Source organism: Sitophilus oryzae, unplaced genomic scaffold, assembly GCF_002938485.1.
Source record: "Sitophilus oryzae breed Bouriz unplaced genomic scaffold, Soryzae_2.0 scaffold_1502_pilon_pilon, whole genome shotgun sequence".
NCBI lineage: Eukaryota > Metazoa > Arthropoda > Insecta > Coleoptera > Curculionidae > Sitophilus > Sitophilus oryzae.
The window spans coordinates 878,816-903,359 of NW_022146173.1; the positions used below are offsets into that span (position 1 = coordinate 878,816).

General features: G+C 33.9%; 1 protein-coding gene and 1 pseudogene across 4 annotated transcripts in view; both read left to right on the plus strand.

The window, feature by feature from the left end:
• LOC115878225 (protein alan shepard) overlaps window positions 1-24,544 on the plus strand; it is a 225,268-nt gene that overhangs the window by 48,016 nt on the left and 152,708 nt on the right. The gene's annotated exons all lie outside the window — the stretch shown is intronic.
• LOC115878227 lies at window positions 248-8,851 on the plus strand (annotated as a pseudogene).

Consider the following 24,544-nt stretch of genomic DNA (forward strand, 5'->3'; position numbering starts at 1 on the left):
AATGTTTTTTGTCCGCATTCCTTTCATAGACACAGATCCCCCAGACGCACTTTACCTGCAATATCAATAGCAAGTATTAGCTTAAATTTACAAGAAAGAAAACCCAGAAAAAATCTAGTGGTTGTCAAGATTTAAGCAAAAAATCATTTTTTTGAAAAATTTTTAAGTCAAATAACTCGGTTATTTTGGACTTATTTTAAAACCGATAAAGAGAAAATATGTTTCTTTTATCGAGATTTACCAGCCCTGAAAATATTTCCATTTGTTTAAGACTCACTCTCATATGTCTCAAAATCTGAACTAAAATTATATTATATTCTCTAAGATCACAGCCGCCACTACTGACACTGATGGCAAGACAATACATGGCCAGCACAAATGACAACGAATGGTTAAAGAAAAATATTGCGTTGCTCGATCGAGAACTGACATACTGGTTGGAGAAAAAAACGATAACTTTTCAGAAAAACGGAGTTACCTACGAAATGGCACATTACATTTCTGAAAGTAACACTCCTAGACCCGAGTCGTATTATGAAGATATTCAGACGTGTTCATATTTTGCAACAGGCCCGGAAAAGGTAAAAATATTTCAAGTAAATTAATTTAGGCTCTATTTTATAACAAAATAAATATTATATAAGAGCTCATTTCTTACTAATTTTGTCTAATAAACCCTCTATACTAAATTAAGAAAAATAGTACATATCTGAATAAAAACACTACATAAAAAAAATACCCAAAAATTGACTAGTGCCACGCACAGATCATATTTCAATTTTCTGGTGCGATCTTTTTTTAAATAACTCTACAGGGTTGTTCACCACATACGGCACGGAGTATTGTAGCTAAACGATTAGATTTTTACAAATTGTAAGTTTTGGGTTCGTTGAAGGACTATTAGAGCTAAAATTTAAAAATATTTTTACAAAATACAGAGTGTCCCAAATAAGTAAAAAATATTATAGTTGTATAACCTAACCGTTTTTGAAATACTTTCAATTTCATGAAATTGCAGTAAAAATTTTAAGGCTTCATTTCTCGAAGGGTATCGAAGTTTTTAATTTAACACTAACAGCGCTTTCACATGCGACGGACCGTCCGTCGTGTTTTTTCAAGATAGCCGTCGGACGAACTCCGTCGGACGGAGCATACGCGCCCATGTGAAATTGTTCATATAAACTCATGGTACTTGCTCGAAATTGCGGACGCTCCGTCGCGGACGGTCCGCTCCATCTGGAAGCGTTTTCACATGCGACGGACCGTCCGCCGTGTTTTTTCCAGATAGTCGTCGGACGAACTTCGTCAGACGGAGCATACGCGCCCATGTGAAATTGTTCATAATAAACTCCTGGTACTTGCTCGAAGTTGCGGACGCTCCGTCGCGGACGGTCCGTCGCATGTGAAAGCGCTGTAAATATTTACTGAAGTTTATTTATTGATCAGATAATGTCTTTTGATGACCGTCCGCGACGGAGCGTCCGTGACCTCGAGTAAGTAGCATGAGTTTATATGTACAATTTCACATGGGCGCGTATGCTCCGCCCGACGGAGTTTGTTCAACGGCTATCTTGAAAAAACACGACGGACGGTCCGTCGCATGTGAAAACGCTGTAATTGTCTATCAAATTGTATTATACCATTTTTTATCTGTCTCTTCAAGTTTTCGTAGAAAATGCATTTTCTTATAATTTAGATATCATTTATCACTATACCCATGGAATATTGACATTTTAGATTATTTTTAAAGATGTAACGAATTTTCAAAGAGTACCAGATACTAATATTGTCGATATAGTTCGCTTATTTCATTAAAAGATAAAAAAAAACTGTTTAAATATTTTTTTGTTAAAGAGGACCAATTAATATGATCCCAGTAATCAACTACATTAATTGACTTTTTACGTTGATTAATAATAATTGCTCCAAATACTAAAAAGTAAATATTGTATGTGTATTAGACAGTGTGGTAAAAAGTAACACCTTATAAATTTTATTTCATTTTTTGACGAATGCTTATTTATAACAATAGAGACGTTCATTTTCATAACTTATTCTTTTATTGATTTCTGAGTCAAATCCACATTTATTTAGAATAATTTATTAATTAAAACAATTAAGTATGTAATTAACTAATTTTTGGGCAGAAATAATGGTGGTATATTAATAATTAGTAATAATTGGTATATACTTTTACAAAGATTTAAATAGTTTTCTTTTTTGTAAATAATGGGCTTTGCCATTTTATTTTATTATTTTTACCACCTATATATTTTTCTGTACATATGTTGCTTTAAAAAAAAAATCTAAAATGTCAACATTCCATGGGTATAGTGATAAATGAGGTCTAAATTATAAGAAAATGCGTTTCCTACAAAAACTTGAAGAGATATATAATACAATTTGATAGACAATTAAATTGTTCATCTGATTCTCAAAATATATACAGGGTGTTCTATTTAAATTAAACAAGTAATTGCCGTTTAAAGCTAGTAATTATTTAATAGAAATTTTTGGACACTCTCTATAAAGTTATATGAAAAACCTCCCTTACTTTGTGCCTCATGAATCTTTCCGCACTTTGCATGTTGTGAAGTTTGAATACTTTCATATTTCTCTTTATTATTGACTGCATATTATAAAACATTTCTTTTTTACTTAGGAGCATTGCTATCAAGGACTGAAGAGTGGGGCGGAGACCGGATGGGATTTTTCAAGCAGATGGTTGTTTGATGACAAGGGGGAAACTAGAACAAATTTAACTCACATTGACGCCCAAAGAGTAATTCCTGTTGACCTTAATGCTTTTTTATGTAAAGCATTCCTAACTTTATCCGAGTAAGCATTTACTTACTTAATTGCTAACTAAAGAAGCACAGTTCCGGCCAAATATGTGGTCTGTAATAAAAAAATATTCAGCATGCCGCCACTACATGTTGAGATCTGGATTGGAAATTAAAGGAGTGTACAATTCAAGTCTCTAAGATATCGTTATCCGTAGGGCCCTTATTAAGATTTGAACTGTGCGATTTGACATGCAGATTAAATCGTAACGTGTAGGGCCCCCTTTAATATTTTTATTCAAAGTTCTGGATAGTGACAATATTAATCAAAATCTACACTCAAAACGGGCACCTTAAAATTTTCATGTATTTTAAAATTTTATATATTGTGTCCTAGTGGAACGATTTTGATGATTTTTAAGCAATTTGTAGCTAAGTTATTTCACTTTTTAGTTCCTTTTTCTAAATTAAAAATTAAAGTTGCCATCTGTCATCTATCAATTATACGAGGGAAAACAAAATGTTGATATTTTGGTGAAAGTTTGAAACACCCTGTGGAGTACGTTAATAAAGCAAGAAATTTAAAAATAATTTCATCATCTAGATGCCTCTTTTCTCGATAGTTTGTTTTTTTTGGTCATCTCAATAGATTTATTTTTTTGAAGATATTCGGTTTTGAAGAAGACACTAACATTTTTTTGTTTTTTTTATATTTAAACCACCTTTGCTTTTGGTCCAAGTCAACAGACCTATAAAATAGTGTTTATGATTTATGTAATGTCACTCTCTTTGAAAAATTATATTATTATTGCGTGTTGGGCAGTTACTCTAGCAGAGATGTTTTAAGTCCAAAAGTTGATCTCCACCATGATCAATTACAGCCGATACTTCAGGACCTAAAACCATCTCTACTAAAGTAAACGTCAATAAACAATGACATTTTCATTTCAATGACAGTGATATTACAAAAACAATAAACACTTTTTTAGAAGTGTGTTGTTGGTGTGTTGATGAGGAAAAGCAAAGGCATGCTTTCAATGCTAAAATTGCTGTAAATCGTTACTGTCTTATACCTCCTACTTTATACACACTTTCCAGGTAACATACCTATTGATACGCATGTAGCAATGTAGCTCCCACTGAACTCCTTGCAGTGATTGGGAAGTGGCCAAGCTAATAACAACGGAACAAAAGCTGAAATGGGCAATCGACACCTTTCGGCCCTATAAAGCAGCAGGGGTAAATGGGATCTTTCCTGCCCTTCTAAAGGAGGGTCAGCAAATAGCTACTCGCCATCTACTAAGCATTACAAGAAGCAGTCTAGCGATGGGATATATACCAACCACATGGAGAAGTGCAAAAGTAATCTTCATACCCAAAATAGGCAAAACTGACTGGTCAAATCCCAAGTCATTTAGGCCTATTAGTCTCACATCGTTCATACTAAAAACGCTGGAGAAAGTAGTTGACAACCATATTGGAGAAAATCATCTAAATGTTAAACCACTGCACGATAGTCAGCATGCATATAGAGCGGGCAGATCCACAGAAACTGCTCTGTACCAATTAATGGAGCTAATACAGACAAGTCTGGATAGCAAAGAAACAGCAATTTGTGCCTTCTTGGATATTGCGGGGGCGTTTCACAATATACCACATAAGGTGGTCAGGCGATCTCTAGAGACAAGAGCCACAAAGGCTCTCATGATATGCAGAAGACTGGCCGGAAATAGATGGGGCTGCTCCCCTAAAATTTGCGCTGGATGTATACCATGATAGTAAGACCCATGATTACTTATGGAGCAGTTGCCTGGTACACAAAACTAGAGCAACGGACGGCAAGACTAAACCTGTGCAAAGTCCAGAGACTAGCATGCGTTTGCATCACAGGAGCCATCAGAACCTGTCCAACAGCAGCAATGGAGGTCATTCTAGATCTAACACCACTGCACATTGTCATTGGTAGATATGCCAATGCGACAATGATTGAATGGTCACTAACGGAATTAGTACTGGGAGAATTGTCAGATCAGAGGCTTGGAACACCCTCAAAGAGGAAATACCACTCCTGCAACTCCCAGTGGACGATATGTCAAGAACGTACAACTTTGAGAAACATCTCAATGTAGTATTGAGCAATAAAAAGGATTGGAAGAGAGAAACGTCTGCACAGCAGTTAAAAGATCATACCATAACTTGGTATACTGATGCTTCCAAAACCAATGCGGGAACAGGGATCGGAGTATTTGGGTCGAGAACTAAATACTCCGAACCAATGGGTATCTACCCTAGCATCTACAGACAGAAATCTACGCTATCGATAGATGCGTACAACTTATCTTAGATAGGAACTATCGGAAACAAGAAATACCCATCTTATCTGATAGTCAAACAGCGTTAAAAGCGATCAACTCAGTATCAATCAATTCGAAATTGGTCAAAGAATGCATAGAGAAGCTGAATAAATCAGACAAAGAAAACAAAGTCCTCCTACTCTGGGTGCCTGCTCACCAAGGGATAGAAGGCAATGAAAAAGCAAATGATCTAGCTAGAAAAGGAGCGAACACTCCACTAATTGAACCAGAACCGTTCTGCTTCCCAAGTGGTAACCAACTAAAGGCGGAACTCAAGAACTTGGAAGACTCTAAGAAGAGATACTAAAAAGTCAAATAATTTAGCTACAAATTGCTTAAAAATCATCAAAATCGGCCAACTAGAACAAAATATATTAAACTTTAAAATACATCAGAATTTTAAGGTGCCCGTTCTTCATGTCAGTGAGTGTATTACAAAACGATAAATTTATTTCAGATTTTACACAACACTTAATGACGTTGAAAACTCAATTAAATGGAACGAAAAATCGAAAATCTGGTTAAAATCCATCGAAGACGTACTGTACGACCCAATCGACGGAATATGGTACGACTACGACCCAGAATTATCTAAATGGAGAAAATTATTCTACCCTAGTAATTTCGCACCCTTGTGGGCGGAGTCTTACAATTTAGGTTTAAGACAAGAGTATGGTAGAAAAGCCGCGGAATATTTTACCAAACTGAAAATAGATGACTTTAGAGGGGGAATTCCCACTTCTCTGGACGATAACAATGAACAGTGGGACTTGCCTAATGCCTGGCCGCCATTACAAGAAATAGTTATTTTAGGTAATTTTTCAATCTTTGTCAAATATTATTATACAAGATTACTGCTATTATAGTGAAACCTAATGGAATACCAACTCTTAATATTATCATCTTTAGAACACCATATACACTGACGGACATACGAAACGCGTTACAAGATGAGATTAGATTCTTCTAGGTGGCAGTTCAGTCTGTTCCGCTGTGGCCTTTTTTGTGATGTCACGCTTTGTGATGTAATGGTTCCCTTTTGATCCTTAGGTAACATTCTCTAGTTCTATCAATTTCAAAAAGTCTAGCAACCTGCTGACGTAAAATGTGCTGACGATAAAATGTATTAGAAAGTTGGTTAGTTGATACATTTCTTCTATGCGGTATTGCCGGATTTTGCATCAACATTTCAAACTGCACAAGTCGGCGTTTATGAAAAATGTTGCATCTAGTGTTGGAACTTTATTCTTCACTATTAGTTACTCTATTAGTTTTACTATTAGTTACTCTACCTAGTTCACTATTAGTTAATAGGTATACTACAGCTGTAATAGATTATATTTAGCTGAGATATATTATTTTCATTTCAGTAGTATACATGAAAGTTTTTAAAATAGTTTATTTTATTCTACACACATTTTCCTACGAACTTAAAAACCGGCAACACTGTATGCCGCGTTTTTACTTTATCTCTTTCTCTGCCAACCGGTCATTTATTTATATTTATCTCTGTCGCATGCATTAAAATACAGACCACGCCGATGAAGTGACCAGACCTAGTATATGGGATTTGAATAGACACTGATTGTATATTAATCAAGAATAATACAGCTACTGCTGCTTCCCTGTTCGCCTTTGCCAAACCTCTCTATATCCAGTGCATCAAGTTCCTCTAGCTCTCTGGAGAGCTAGAGCCATCGCTTGTCTGATTGTGTTGTTCCACTACCGTCTTGGTCTACCTCGCCTTCTTTTTTATGGAGAACTCCATCCTCCGGCATTCTCAATGGACGGCCAAATCACTTCAGACCTCTGATCTTGATGATCTATAATTGTCTCTGGAGCATTCATTCGGTGTACGTAAGTAATCCGATCCATTTTGGAGACGCCTGCGCTCCTTCTGATATAGCTCATTTCGACTGCTGTAAGTATCCGCTTCATTTCGGCTGTTAGAGCCCATATTTCACAAGCATGCAGTGGGCGTTAATGATAAAAAATATAGGTAGTTTTACTATAGGTATACCGGGTGCGTCTCAAAAGTGGCCCATTCCTATAACTTTTTTATTTTTTCAGATAAAAAACGACATTTGGTATGTTAGCATATGACATAAATTAGAATTGATTGAAGTATTCAATTGTTTTCGATTACTTCCTGTTTCACCGGAAATTACAACAACTTTTGATTGTTAAATGGCACCCTCGGATTTTTTTTACTTTAAGCTTGATTTTCATGCATTCGTTGTCCGACGATACGTTGATACGATATTAATTTTATTGGTAGAATTTAAAGACTTTGACTGGTTAGAAAATAGCGCAGCTTTTAAATTTATTGCATTTTCATGCCTCCGTTTATCGGATATACTTGGTGTCATTTTATATTTTCGTTTCCATAACGATTTTGCTATTTTACTTAGTCAAAAAAGTGTCAAAACGTAAGTTATCGTATGAATGGGTCCGTTGACGGGCTGAAGTAAAATATTTACGGATGAAAAGTGGCGCGAAAACGCTATGACCAATCAGAGCACCGTCGGACCATCATATCAACGTATAACGGATGCATGAAAATCAAGCTTTATTCGATAGAAAATGACACTCTGAATAGAATGACACAGCATATATCAACTTTTGACATTTTTGCTTAAACAAAAATCGCATTTAAGTTTCAACCTAGAGTGCCATGACTGTGTTAAAAATACCGTATGATCGAAAAAAAATGGCGTCCAGTTGGCTGGGAAATGACGATCGATGACATTTCCCATATAAATTTACATATAAAATGACAGCGATCGTTGACGCCGTTTTTTCTCGATCATACGGTACTATTTTTAATCAATTCTATAGGAGCCTTAGAAAAATATATTCCATCGTCTAAAACTTTTAGTGTCTTATCCCGGCTGGTTAAAAGATGCTCAAATCGTATTTTTAATCATTTTTCAATTTTTTCAAAAAGAACGATGGTGGCTCATTGGTATATTTGGAAAAGGCATTTTATTATGAATAATTTCGTACCACACACTTGGTATTTCGAGTCAAATTGTCGTTATGAACCGCCTGTTACAATTTCAAATAAACAATATGCAAAAATGTCAAAAGCTGACATATTATATGTCATTCTATTAAGAGTGTCAATTTCTATCTAATGAAGTAAACAAATACACAGGGTGCCGTTTAAATATCAAAAGTTGTAGTAATTTCCGGTGAAACAAGAAGTGACCGAAAACAATTATATACGTCAATCAATCCTAATTTATGTCATATACTAACATATCAAATTTCGTTTTTTTATCTGAAAAAATAAAGTTATAGGGGTGAGCCACGTTTGAGGCGCATCAGGTATAATTTAAAACATTATAATAATCAATTTTCGTTTTTTAAGACTCTTTTCACGTTTACTTTATCTTCACTTAGGTCTGTGGAAAACCAGAGACCGACAGGCCAGGCGGATCGCGAAGCAATCGGCCCATCGCTGAATTAAAGCCAATTTGAGGGGATTCAAACAAAGAAAACGCCATGTTCGAGAAATACGACGCGATAGAAGTGGGCAGATACGGAGGAGGTGGGGAGTATGAAGTTCAAAAAGGATTCGGATGGACCAATGGCGTTGCTTTAAATTTGATAAATATGTTCTACACCGGAAGACAAAACTTGACAAATATAGATGACACGGACGATCAAATCTATAACAAGGACGCTAATAGTAAAAGGCGAAAATCATAATAATTATTATATTTAATGAGATTAAAATTAAATAATAAAAAAAAAAAAATATTTGTTTTATTTTTTTACAATATCCCATCAGCGCTAAATAGGGTGCACTGAAATAAACGTAAACAACTGGAAGGCTCGCTCGTACGCAAACGCTTCCTTTAAAAACGAGCCTTCGTGTGAGAGTAGTGCGGCTGCAAATAGTGTATTGTTTCTCTGTCTATCACGTTTGTTTTTATGAGAGTCCTCATCAATTTCAACTTATTTTTTTCACGTTTTTTAAGAAAAAATGGTGAAAGTTGTTGTGCCTATAACTGCACTAATGTGTGGAGCCCAAATCAGGATATTCAATACCACAGGTAAGTCGGTTTTGGTTTGGAAGTGCAATTTTAATGAAAAGGTATTCATGTTCTTTAGATTTCCATTGAAAAATCCAATCCGTATGGAGCAATGGGTAAAAGCTACACGATTGGACAATTTTACTCCTACACCTTATACCCTGATATGTAGTCAACATTTCAAAATGGAAGATTATTCAGAATCAACTGCAAGCAGGTTGAAAGCTAATGTAGTGCTATCAGTTTTTAATTTTCCAAGGTATTATCAAGAACATAAATTTAAACGTGGAACGAAGGTTCAATTGGTTGTCGAAGATTTTTGTATTCTGATATTGGTAGGTACCGAGGTAGGTACATAAAAAAAATGAAAATATTAACATTGGGTTTTATTTTTATTATTTGTTTCCTATTCCTTTCCTCAATTAAAAAGGTCCTTTTTGTAACGTAATTCAAGTTTTACTTACCTAGGTACCTCAAAAATCGTAGGTACCCGTACCCCCTAACCTATGAAGACTTACCTGTCGTATTAAAATAAAGGCTTTAGGTAATAAATAATAATAAAGAATAAATTATATTTTACTTATTAAGCCTGAAGTATAGTTAAAAAGTTGGCAAAAACTTTTAAATCAAACCAAAAAAATACTTTTAAGTTGCGAGCCCACAATCATCTCATTACTGACAATGTGTAGAAGAAGGAGGTATGACCACGATTTGCAGCGCTCTCTTTCTAACCTCTCGGCTCGAATCCCGAACACTGGGCAGGCGTTCCAGTTGTTTACGTATAATTCAGTGATAGGGTGATCCTCCCAAGTTGTCATCTTTATCAGACTAATTCTACCACGTGGTCTGATCGCTTCGGGCGCTTGGTCTGATCGCTCATGGGAATATTAAGGCGGAAATTGACATGAACCAAGCGTTGTAATACGAGTATTCACCTAGTCAATATACCGGGTGCGTCTCAAAAGTGGCTCACCCCTATAACTTTTTTTATTTTTTCAGATAAAAACGAGATTTGGTATGTTAGTATATGACATAAATTAGAATTGATTGACGTATTCAATTGTTTTCTGTCACTTCCTGTTTCACCGGAAATGACTACAACTTTTGATTGCAATCAGAGACAACTTTAAAGTTATTATTAATACTGTTGAGTTGAAAACATTTCTTGTCTTTCCTGGTTTTGTCTGTACAGGGTGGGTCAAATTCGACGCTTTTAAATGGAAACACCCTTTTCTATAGGAGATAGACAAAAACTAATATCGGTGTCTGGAGCTCAATTTTTGTCAAAAACATGATGGTGAAAACCGCATATCGATATCTGTTACCGTTTCGGAGTTACGGGGTGTTTTTCAAAAATATGCATTTTTAATAAATCGCTGTAACTTTTTTGCTATGGAAAATTTTGTATTTTTATGAAAACATTTCCAAAGTACCTTTTTACGTAGAATTTAATGGTTTAAGTATAATTTTTTTTAAAATTAATGATTTAAGAATTATTAACAGAAAATTTGATTCTTTATATGGGACACCCTGTATATTTTAAGTTTATTGAAAATAATTTAAAATTACCTTTACAAAAATATAACACACTTGATATTTTGCTCGATTCCTCTTCGAGATATAAAGTATATAAAAATTTGCCCGCTTCAAATGAGTAGGCTTTGAAAGGCACCGGCTATAATGCAAAAAATTCAAGCTGTGAGCATCAATTAAAACGAAAATAATATTTGTTATGAGAGATGCAGAATTTTATGACAATTTAAAATATATTTAACCAACATCAACACATTTAAACTATATCTAATAACAATAAATATAAATAGCAAACCAAGTCATGAGATTTTGCTACAGGTGTTCGACATATCGACCGTCTTCTGTTATGGACAGACGGGGCAGTTTTTGAACATTTCTCGCGGAATTCATAAACTCAGTAGGGGTGAAAGATACCCTCTCATAACTGCTAAGTATTTCTAATTCTTGTCTAGATTATACGGAATAAGGAACCTTTATTCTTCCGCAAATATATCCATAGGATTAGGTCCATGGGCACTAAGTCAGGCGGCCTCGACGGCCAACGGCTGAGTCTTGGTTAGTTATTCAATTATTCTTGAAATAAGCTGCAAAAATTTGCTGATAGCTTCAGCGTTCAGAGGCGGTGCGTCGTCTTGCTGGAAAAAGATGTTTTCGAGTTCCATTAAGGGCATATCATCAATAAGGGGTCCAAAGCCTACTAGTTAAAAGTGGCGAACTTTTAAAAATTCTGTATTTCGAAGGGGATTATAACAAAATGTCAAGTATGCTATATTTTTGGAAAAGTAATTTTAAATTCTTTACAGTTAATTAAAAATATAGAGGGTGTCCCAAATAAAAAATCAATTTTTCTGTTGATAATCTTAAATTATTAATTTAAAAAAAATTATACTTAAACCATTAAATTCTACGTAAAAAGGTGCTATGGAAATGATTTCATAGAAATACAAAATTTTTCATAGCAAAAAAGTTACAGCGATTTGTTTAAAATGCACATTATTGAAAAACACCCCGTAACTCCGAAACGGTAACAGATATCGATATGCGGTTTTCACCACCATGTTTTTGATGAAAATTGAGCTCCAAACGCCGATATTAGTTTTCGTCTATCTCCTATAGAAAAGGGTGTTTCCATTTAAAAGCGTCGAATTTGACCCACCCTGTACATTTCTTCATCAAGGCCATCAGTTTTAGGATTAAGTTCTGTTGTTCGCCGCCGATACACATATATTCAGTCTTCTTAAGGTTACCCCCACTTATTACATTTATTCTTCAATTAGTTTGCTGGTCATCATTCGAAGTTCTCGAAGCCTTGAGTTCATATTATTTGATCATCACCGAAACAAAGAGTGTATAGTATCATTCGTCTGTTCGCACTTCCCTTTCCCCGTTTTCAGGGCTTGTTCCAAATAGATGTTTAGTCTATGCCGGGAATGAGTAGTACGGGAATGCCGAAACTAAGACTGCTAAGACTAGTTACACGTAAAAAATATATTTTTAATTTATTACTCTTTTAACATTTCAAACTACACTTTTTCGAACATGTCCTTCAAATCCTTCAATTTAATAGCTGTTAGTAAGAAAGGTTCACTTTTTTCAAATATGCGCTCATAGTGCACACACAATTTTTTTTAATCAACACACTGTATGTTAATAGGTTTTATATAAATGAATTATCTATCCTCAATAAACTGGATATACAAGGTGTTTCAAAAAACATGTGTAATCTCTCGTGGGTAAATTCCTCAGATTTATTTTTCATATCAACATAGGTCCGATTCTGCTTTGTTTCGTAACTGCAGGGTGTTAAAGTGTTAATAATCTTTCGATTTATTATAATTTGCTTCCAAATACTTTTAGTGATTCTAATGAAATTTTGAGGATAAAAGTTGCTATAAGTGCTACATATTTTAATGCTAAAAAAGTGTCAATAAATTCATCAGGGATGTGCATATGGGTTATCACTGGAATATTTTTCAAAAATAAAATATGTGCGCCACTGACTTTTTTCTTTTGATATCAAAATTGTGTAGGCCGTTTAATGCCAATTAAAAGTTATCTCTTGATATTTTGTCGAATTCGGCCTCCTTGATGGCATAAACGCAATTTTATTAATCACAATTAATGAAATTAAAATAAACATAAAATTAATAAATTATATATTTTAACTAATTTATTATTAAATATTATTACTATAAGTTATTATTACTATTAGTCCAACCTATAGCAATTTAAAATAAAGAAATAATGGTATTTTAGAAAATTACAAAAAACCTAATTTTAAAAGTTTTAACATCCTGTAATTCTAAAACTATCCATTTCTATACCCATATTTATAGGAACTTTTTTTCATATTTTTTGATGAGTAATAAATGAGTACTTATTTAAAACTTTCGCAAGTTAATGATATATTTTTTTAAAGGTTGCTATTCGACTTGGATTAAGGCTCTCCTTCCCACTGGCGCTAGCCTAGCATTTGTAAGGGTTTGGCTGTCACAAAATGCTGCAAAAACCATGTGACCTTTCTTCACGAATCTTTTTTTATTTATTTGTATACATCTTAAGACGTGCTTATAATTATATTTCCTTTCCCAAACTCAACTCAAACTGTTTCAAATTTACTCCTAAAACGACAACTGTGAAGTAAAGGAAGGCATCTGTAGCTTCTAGAATAAAAAACTTTTTTAAGTTTGCAAACTTAAATTATGTACGAGGTTGTATTTCAGGAAAATATTTTAACTTCTATAGGGTGGACCAAAAAAGTGTGAGTGGACTGGGATGATTTTAAAATGGAACACCTCCGTATATTGTTGTACTTTGGCTCTTCAGATCTTTGACGAAATTGTCCACAAGTACTAATTAAACGCTTTTCTTCACTTACTCACATACGTCAGAAAGAAATCTAACAACTAACCTGTTTGTTTCACTTATTTTTAATGGCTAAGCCGTAAGGGGAATCACCCGGGTTCTGAGCGCCGCTCCCGCATTTGCGGGATTGCATTCCCTACTTAAGATATCCAATGTAATAATAATAATAATATTAATAATTTTCTTTATTTGCAGGTATGTACAAGCTTTTTTAACGGGAATATTTTTGATTGATGCAAGATAGAAACATTAGGTAAGTATATTTTAAATTTGGAGCATAAAGAAGCATAGCCTGATATTTTGAATCCAATTTTAACTTCAGTAAAAAATAAAACATGAACAATTTGATCCAATTTCTTCAAAATATTGTTAGGGCCTTTCGAAGGCCTTTGGATCTAACTATAATTTAATAACAAATATTCTCTAGAATGGTGTTGAACTTTACCAGGGCTGAGACCTGTAAAGCAAAAACAGAAAGACAGTCAAAGCTGTAGTAGGGCACTCCAAGGTTAATAGGCATCTAAAGCTGATCGAATTTACGGAGAAAACGATGTGCAGATTTTGTCAATCTGAAGAAGAAATGACAGAACACATTTTATGTCGGTGTGACAGCCTGGCAACTGTGCGGTTCTCGGTAATAGCCTTGTAATAGGCAATGATAGGCCATTGCCAGCGAGCTTCATGGAGGGTTCAATCTCCAAGTTGCTGATCTTTTTGAAAAGGATAGGACTGTAGAATGTAACCTAAGGATCAGAAGAGGACCACGATAGATCTGAAAGACCGATAGCCACCTTATAATTCTAATCTAATCTAACTGTAAAACTAGAAATTGCTTTTTTAAATATACAGATTATTTTTTTATTCTTATCTAATATCACATGCTAATGCCATTGCGGTGGATTATCGAACGCAGAGCAGATATTTTATCTCGCAGAACATTTCGTTTTGAAAGTAACATTCCAGATGATCGTATGACTCACCCATAATAGAATAAGTTATCTAATGTGCGGGCTAATTATAACACAATAAACTTATTGCTTTATTCATGAGTTGTTGCATTTTATCAAAGGTCATTTCAATCACGTGTTATGTGTTTTAACGTTATGTATTATTCATGTTAGAAGGACTAACCAATAAAAGTATATTTAAGTATATTTTTATAAGTAATTTTTTTTATATTTTTTAAATATTTCGTAAAAAACACAAGATGAATATTGAAAACTTATCTTTCTGGAAAAAATGTATAGTTGTATTATATAGATATATTCAATATCCCGTTGTGACAATGACTACAGGAACCAATAACAAACAGAAACCAAATTGTTACCATGTGACACCAAACAGCAGATTTTCAGAAAGATGCGTACAACTTATCTTAGATAGGAATTATACCCGAAAACAGAAAATAGCCATCTTATCCGATAGTCAAGCAGCCTTCAGAGCGATAAAGTCAGTAACCATCAATTCGAAGTTGGTAAAAGAATGCCTACAGAAGCTGAAGAAGCTAACCTAGAACCTACAGAAGCTCTGGGTGCCAGCTCATCAAGGGATAGAAGGTAATGAAAAAGCAAACAATCTAGCTAGAACAAAGAGGAAACACTCTACTAACTGGACCGGAACCGTTCTGCTTTCCAAGTGGAAACCAACTTAAAGCAGAACTCAAGAACTTGGAGGACTTCATGCGTAACGTGGGAATGGGAATCCTCCAACAGTCTAAGACGCTCCTAGAATTTTTTCAAGATTTTCTTTGATTTAAGTAAGAACAATTATCAGATTGTCACGGGGTTTTTAACAGGACACTGTCTCCTTAACCCTCCTAAAATTACACATTAAACCTGGGTGCCGTACCACCGACACATGAACGCATTAAACAAGTTGCAACAGAGACACCTTAGACAACTCTTAAGAATCCGATGTCCTTATGTCTCAAACGTGTCGGTCCTAAACAGCGACAACCAAAAAGTAAAGAGGCAACAAAGCAATGAGATTTTTGAATGTCCGGAGTGCGGTAGACAGATAACATCACGTATCGGGCTTTTCAGTCACAGAAAAACTCATGAAAGAAAACGCCTTGCGTGACCATCTTCTGGTGCGTGTCAGATACTCATCAGCGAGTAATGGCATTATATGTATGTATGTATAAGGTCGCGGTGATTATCTTTCCCCCTCCCATACTCCTTTGTTTGGTACCAAAAAAATGGCGTCCTATAATTTTACATCACAGATTTTTCTCCAATCCGTATATGCCTGTTACACGTCCTTGTATTTTTAAGTCGTTGCTTTGTGATATGTCGTAATTCGGATTTTGAAACACGAATCAACCCGGTTGCTTGTTCACTTCAGTTTGAAGTGCTTTTCAAACGTGTTGGCACGTTTTACGTTAAGAGTCTTCAAAGGCCATGCCACTTTAAGGCGGTCAAAAGAAGTCAACTACCTATACTTTTTTTTACTTTGTGAGGAGTGCTTATTGGAAGCCTGGCAAATGGAACTTCCCATTTTTTCCCTTTAAGGTTTTATTTTTATATTTGTATTTAAACTTCTATTTTTTTTGTTAATTATTATTATTACGGGCCTTACTTTACAAAAAATGTGCACTAAGTTTAGGGTAGCCAACCGTCTTATAGTCTTCTATTTTAGAGATCAGACCCCTGTTTGATACCTACTTCTATCTCACGTATTGAAAAAGTTTTTTTACGCACCAAACTCAAAATCTAAAAAATATTCGTCTATCGCAACAATGCTTAATAAACAATTTTATTAAGCAATCTGGTAACAATGTGTTTTTCTGTACTCTCACTCGTTCCTACAGAAAAGAAATATTTCTGTACAAGAAATATTTGTCGAAGCGATAACATGTTTAACTTTTTTATGTTTACTTACTAAAATGTAGCTTACGATTTGAAATATTTTTTTTGTAAAAAATCGTCTGTTGTGTAAAAAAGTAAGAAAGACCATCAAAAGCATAACATTTAACCTGCACATGGTCTCATCCGTCAATCCCATCAGCTAGATGCCTATTCAGCTTACAATGCCCTGTGAGTCAGTAGCCCCACTACAGCTTTGACCGCCTTTCCAGGGTTGTCACAAAAAAAAATTGATTGTGCAGAACTTGACCATAAAAATGTGAAGCATTGTGTAGCCAGATCAGTAATGTACACTATCCAATAAGACGTACGTTCGTCAAATTTTAAAGCATGATTACGAGTCTCACTTCCACTTGTTTGTATCCGTCAATAAATATATCCATTTCCCATTTCATTTTCTTTCATGCCAGCAAGGATTGCAGTGACGTCAAAATTGATGCCGCTAAAATAACGATTTTATGGACAAATTAGACCGGCTAGTTCTGATTAAAAACTGTAAACTATTCAGGACTGTTTAATCGGCCAAATTTTGCCATTGAAACTGCAGTCTTTGCTGACATGGGAGGAAGTCAAATAGAAATTGAATAATATTCACGTATACAAACGAGTGGAAGCGAGACTGTGATTTACAGTGACGTAATTGAACAGTGAAATTAGGCCAAAGTACGTATTATGTATTATTTAAAGGATTAAGCAGTCCTGTCTATTTACCGTTTTTGACTGTTGTCTGTTGGTCCTTGGCTCATGACCCAGTTCATACTCTGAGATTTTACTAAACACCTGAACACTGAGACCGAAAATGATATTTGTCAGTTCAAAATTTAAAGTACACTTGCGGCCTCTTTTGATGTACTAACTTAGATAACTTAAGAGCAAAAAAACAGCTTTTGTTAGCTGATTTACTATTCTGCTATTATTTTTATACGAAATATGTAAATTTTCAAAATGTGTAGCAAAATGTAAACTATTCAGGACTGTTTAATCAGCCAAATTTTGTCATTGAAACTGCAGTCCTTGCTGACATGGGAGGAAGTCAAATAGAAATTGAATAATATTCACGTATGCAAACGAGTGGAAGCGAGATTGTGATTTACAGTGACGTAATTGAGTAGTGAAATTAGGCCAAAGTACGTATTATGTATTATTTAAAGGATTAAGCAGTCCTGTCTATTTACCGTTTTTGGCTATTGTCTATTGGTCCTTGGCTCATGACCCAGTTGATACTCTGAGATTTTACTAAACACCTGAACACTGAGACAGAAAATTATATTTGTCAGTTCAAAATTTAAAGTACACTTGCAGCCTCTTTTGATGTACTAACTTAGATAACTCAAGAGCAAAAAAACAGCTTTTGTTAGCTGATTTACTATTCTGCTATTATTTTTATACGAAATATGTAAATTTTCAAAATGTGTAGCAAAATGTAAACTATTCAGGACTGTTTAATCGGCCAAATTTTGTCGTTGAAACTGCAGTCCTTGCTGACATGGGAGGAAGTCAAATAGAAATTGAATAATATTCACGTATGCAAACGAGTGGAAGCGAGATTGTGATTTACAGTGACGTAATTGAGCAGTGAAATTAGGCCAAAGTACGTATTATGTATTATTTAAAGGATTAAGCAGTCCTGTCTATTTACCGTTTTGGCTATTGTCTGTTGGTCCTTGGCTCATGACCCAGTTGATACTCTGAGATTTTACTAAACACCTGAACACTGAGACAGAAAATGATATTTGTCAGTTCAAAATTTAAAGTACACTTGCGGCCTCTTTTGATGTACTAACTTAGATAACTTAAGAGTAAAAAAACAGCTTTTGTTAGCTGATTTACTGTTCTACTAATATTTTTTATACGAAATATGTAAATTTTCAAAATCTGTAGCTCATCAGGCGATTGTGGTGTAGCTGTGTAATCATTGAAGCAAATGTGTAGCAAAGAACACAGTTGTATAGGTTGTAACAACCCTGTGTCTATCTGTCTTTAATTATCAGGTCTGTCATGAATCTTGGCCAATGTAGAGATTGGATCTGGGAGGGACAGTGGCAATTTAAGTAAAATACTAGATTTAAATTAAATGCTGAAATGTAGTATGACTGTGGAAAAAGTAAACTTAGATTGGCCTGGATTTTCTATTTTGATTTGTATTATTAATTTTTGGACGTTCCTTAACGACGAGGAAAAAAATCACATATTTGTCCAAGTTATAAAACCCATGAGTGTCGTTATACTTCAGTAAACATTATTTCTTTAGAAATTCCTGAGTCATTGGCTGAGGAAATTGCGGTTTTTGTCAGTCTGCTTTTTTATCTCGTTCAATTACAAATAATTTGACTTACCGCCAACGAACAGACATGAAAATATCGTTTTTTATTTAATTTCAAATGGAAAGATAATCAAACCATCTCAATTAGATTCGTTTACTAAAATAAACTGTTTCGTTATTTTAGTGGGCGATATTTTGTAAACAATTGGGACTTAATTAAAGTTAAACATAAATGTTATTTCTTAGGCTTACGGCATTACTATATATAGATTTAATTCATTTTTATCCAGAGAACAATACTAGAAAATAGAAAAAACAATATTATGACGTTTTTGAAAGGTGGAAAATACAAGAAAAAAAAAGTACGTGTATTTTTAACTTGCATGACTGGCGTTATTCTAAAAATAAGTTGTTTTTTTCTAATTTTTCTTAATTGGAAAGTGTGTTGTCATGATGAGGCTGTTGTATGTAAATAATATTTTGATACATGATTTTATCTCAATTGTTTATATTATATTAACCAATTTATTAACACGTGCTGTACAATGTGTCCCAAATATGAGGGTGAGCAATAGTTGAGCAAATTTATGTTCAATAAAATTACATTTTGAAAATTTGAATACTTCCAAAGATTTTAAAATAAATGGAATTGGTTATTAGAAATATTCTGACTAATCACCGCGGCTTTACATACATATCTTTTGTGTGTCCCCCTCTCTCTACTTATAACTCATCATGCAGTCTCAGGGCTTTGACAAAAGCCAGTATCTGAGACGGCTTCACAGAGGCCAGCTCTCCATCTCCGACATCAGCCGCACCAAAGTTTTTAGCACGAATTGTTGTCGTCTCGGGGCACTCAGTGATGAGGTGTTCTGGTGTTTCCCCATTTTTCCCACAGAATCTGCATTTGCCGTTGTTTCTTAGCTTCAGTCTACTGGAGTGTTCGTTGAGGAGACAGTGTCCTGTTAAGAACCCCTTGACAATCCCAAGATTGTTCTTACATAAATCAAGGAAAAATCTTTGTGATTGGATAGTCAATCTTACTCATAGTGATGTAAAATTACCGGTAATATTACGGTAACATTGGTAATTTATAAGAAACAGTTTTTTAAATAATATTATTTTTTATTTCAAAACTGTAAAAACATTACAGAGAAAGAAAAGAACGTTTTTTAAACTAGCCAGAGTCAGAGTGGCCTATGTTATAGCACAGTTTAAATAATAATATTCTTTAAACTGTGGTTATAGTATGTAATAAAGGGGAAAATGGATAAATGATCATTAATCTTGTCATCTGGTTCTTTCTCTTTCATTACTTGAGTCAGGTCTATTCCTTTGAAATAGATATCTTCTTTTTCCATTTCTTTCTCAGAAACTTCTTCCATTTTTGGATATTCTTCCCCATTTAGTAAATTATAATTATGGGTAATAAAAGTAAATTTTTCGACCCTTTTCACAATAAGTCTGTTTCTTCTAGGCCGACGAACAAATCCATAAGTACTAAAGGTTCTTTCGGTTGTGCCTGTTGACGATGGTAAATTTGGTTGGCTGGAACAAATTCCTGCCTACCAGACAGGTCCAGACATAGTTTTGCTGGAAAAGACGAATTCTTTAACAAAAATATTACCTCTAATTTTGTATTGCGCCAGTCAGTGCTTCTATAATGAGATCTACTTGTGAACAATACTTTGGACGACGCCCATGCGTTGCAGTTTCATAGATAAACTCCGTTGCAACTAAATTTTCAGCTTCAGTTAAATTTTCGTTGCGTTGATTTGGTTTGTATTAATAGTAGGCAGAGAGAAGAACAGGTCTTAAAGACACACATTTTCTTGTTTTCCGACCTAGCAATGAACGAATCTGATATTTTCCTACGTAATATAGACCTTATTTCAAAAAGGCAGGTAAAAACATTTGAGATTGTTGGTCCGTTAGCTTCAAAAATCGTTATCCATTTAGAGAGTGGCTGGAACAAATCATGAGCTTCTTCTATTTGTAGCCAAAATTCGTTTCGAAGCAGAAGGGTTACTGTGTTTGGTGAAACAACATCAGAAATACCTGGGCTATCATCAACTGCTAAGCTTTAGAGAGTGTTTAGTGTCCAAAAAGCTTTTTAGACAAGAAACAAAGGAGCCCTGATTTAACCTGCTTCGTATCTCTTACGCTTTCTTTTTATTTTTAATGAAAATAATATCAAATTATTAAGTAATCAATCATGTAAAAAATTAACATGAACACAAACATGAACACAAGTAAAGAAAAAAGTATATGTATCTTAAATTTCACATCAAACAACATAAATCAACTTAACTAAATTTGAGACAAAAGCCCTAAAATATTGAATTAAAAATGCAAATATCTATCAAAACATAACATAATAAATATTATAGGAACTTCAAAAGAGGAAAGAAGCAAGAACAATAAGAAATAGTAGTAGTGGGAACTATCGAATGAATACTATCGAAACATTCGATAGTTGCAATTCATTCGAATAATTCGATAGTTAGTAAGAAAACATTCGTTGAAAACTATTCGAATAAAAATTATCGAATAGATCCGTCATCTGCCTTGAAATATTGTATTCTAGTAATTCGGCAGCAAAAACCATTCATTTATACAATTCATTCATTTATGAAATTCATTTATTCGTCAGGATCGATTATAATAAAATATTAACTGAATTTTAGTTGTCGCCCGGCGACGTAGGTTTCTTTCCGAGAAACCCGACAGCAGTCGGTGGCAATGCTATGAAAGAAGCCGGCATCTTTGATTTTTTGCGGAGTCAGATATAGATAAGGACACATTATTTTTTTTATTGAGGTGCTAGTATTTACACAGAAAATACATTATGAAGGGCGCTGTTGCCATATTTTGGCATTAGTTGATATTAGCAAAGAATATTATTGTTTGGCTTTAGTTAGTTAGGGATAGTATGTCTATATATTCTGCATTTTTTTTTATTAATATTCTGTTGTTACACTGCAATAATACTTGTTATTTTGGATGTAAGAACATGAAAGTGATTTTTAATGTTTTTAAGCAAAGACTGGTTTAATAAATAATAATAACAGTAATAATTTGTTATACCTATTAACAACAAAATTTAAAATGATTTAATATAAATATTTTTTTAAGTAGTAGCAAAATATAAACAACAAATTAGATGTCAAAATTATTTATATTAGATCCTATTTAAAAATAATATAGTCTTTAAATTTTTTGGCAACGTTGGTTTGTTAAATAATAATAATTACAGAACTAATTTGTTATATTAACAACAAATTTTAAAATCATGAAATATAAACATTTATTAATTTTCTAAGCATGCAGTGTAATGGAACGAAAATATAAATAAAAAATTAGAAATCAAAATTATTTATATTAGGTGCTTTATATCTCTATTTAAAAATTATATTAATTAATTATATTACTTTTACTGGCATTTACTTTAAAAAATAAATGAAATATTTCTTCGCAAAAAACTACATGTAAGAGAATTGGCATAAACAAGATACAAACATCGTTAACTTTTTTTTTAAATTGGCACGTGTAAACTTTCATTTTAATTTTCTCAGCCCATAGTTTGAGTTCGATAACCATTTACTTAACTATTATTACTTAAATATGATTAGTAAGTTCAACTAATTCATATTATTAAAACATCTAAAATACAAATATGCATTTTTAAAATTAATTGTAAGTTCATCTCATCTCTCTTAAAAATTGCTACTTCTCAAAATTTCCCATTAAAAAATAGACCATATACCATATAAAATTAAATAATTGAAAGATCGGACTATGGAAAACCACACAAATTTTCGGAAAAATTTTGACCACCTGCACATGCACACAATCGTCAATAAATAAAATTCAAAATTAAGTAACTACTATTTTAGTATTTTAACTATTTTAATAAACGCAAAAATAGCACAGTATTTATACGGCGAAGTTATAAAAATTTGGAAGAACTAATAATGCACTGACGCATACAAAAATCAAACGAATACTACATTTCATTTATCAAAAGCATTCGATAGTCGTGGCTCAACGATAACCATTTAGTCGCACGGCGAGGTTGTCACATATGCTTTAGTATACAAATGAATGAATGATTTTATTCGAATAAAACCATTCGATAGTTGAAATCATTCATTCATTAACCATTCGATAGTCTAATTCATTCGATAGTTCCCATCGCTAAGAAATAGCATCATTATTTATTTAAAAGAGTTTGATTTCGATCGCTAGAAAGTATCAAAGGACTTTCTCACGTAAAAAAAATAATTTTTTAATTATTGTTACCGAGGCCCGGTTCTGTTATACCCAAAAAGATCTGAACCTTAAAATTGGTAGTATTAATTAGAGTTTCCGGAACCGTACTAAAATATTTTCGTCCAATGATTGTGGAGTTCGTCAATTAGCAAGCAAGGAATGTTTCTCAAAAGTAAAACGGATAAAAAACTGCTAAGCTTTAGAGAGTGTTTAGTGTCCAAAAAACTTTTTAGACAAGAAACAAAGGAGCCCTGATTTGAGCTGCTTCGTATCTCTTACGCTTTCTTTTTAGGTCACCCACGAAATTCGGACGCCCTGTATATTCAAATGATAATTCGTAGGCGTCCAAAGAACGTCGGAAACGCGATAATTCTTCCTTTTCAACTGTATAATCTGTTGCGTAAGACCGGAAACAGCGGCGGATCGTGACGTCAATTTTGGGAGCCGTGATGACGTCCTTCCGGCCTGAGAGACCGAGAAGACTTGGTTTGATTCAGTCTCTGATTCAGTATCGATTAAGCATTTATACGTGTGGTATTTGCTTGGTAATATTTGATATATTAATTTGGATCGTGTCTTGAAAATGAATTTAGAGATTCAAGCAATGAAAATTTCTAATTGTTTTATTTATTTTTGCTTCAAAGTTGTCTTTAAGATCCTGTACACGTTGTACGCTGTACTGTTCGGGTCGCTCTCAGGGGTCGGGTAAACCGGGTGTGTGGCCGAAGGAAATATATATTATATTTCAGAAATCTGCCCAAGGCTTAGCCCGATCCTGTCGTGTTAAGCCACACCCAAAATTCCATACACACGTGCTTTGATTAAGGCTTGATTAAGGTTTGCAGAGCTTCAGCATTTGCCATAAAATAGCGAGCAATTTGTTACAAAACCATATAAATTATATATCACTGTAATCACAAAACTTCAATCTATTTACGTATTAATTATGTATTTATTTTCGAGAAAATTTAGTCCAAACATAAGGAATATTTTGTTGATGTTTGACCATTAAAATCTTAAAAACAAAGAAGTTGTCTCAAAATGTGCTACAATGCGGATGTAGTATAATCCTTTATCTTTAATTCCCTTCTTCATTTGTGTAAAAATACCTAGCCGGTTTGACATAAAACGTTAAATGCCGAACACTTATTTTGCTACTTTTTCGGACTAATGAAATGGAATCTTAAGGGTCTAGACGTTTCGTCAATATAAAATTTTTCACATTCACATGGTAATCTTTTGCTTGTGATTTGGTTAATATCTCCTGTAGGTCTACTTCTTTCTATGAACTATATACCGCTCACCGGTTCACCAAATCAATAAATTTCTCAAACATGCCGATTTTAAAACAGAAACAGAAAGTCTGACGATGGAATGACAACCAGAACTATTACTTATTTTCGATAAGGGCCGTTATCTCCTAAACTACGTCCTGTTTCTTAATTACGTTTTTATATTTCCAGTTATCGGACCGAAGTCCACTTATCGTTTTTATCGTTTATTTTTGAAAATTCCTCGACGAATGCCTCTATCGGCGGCTATTCTCTATATTCTTTCTATTTTTCTACGA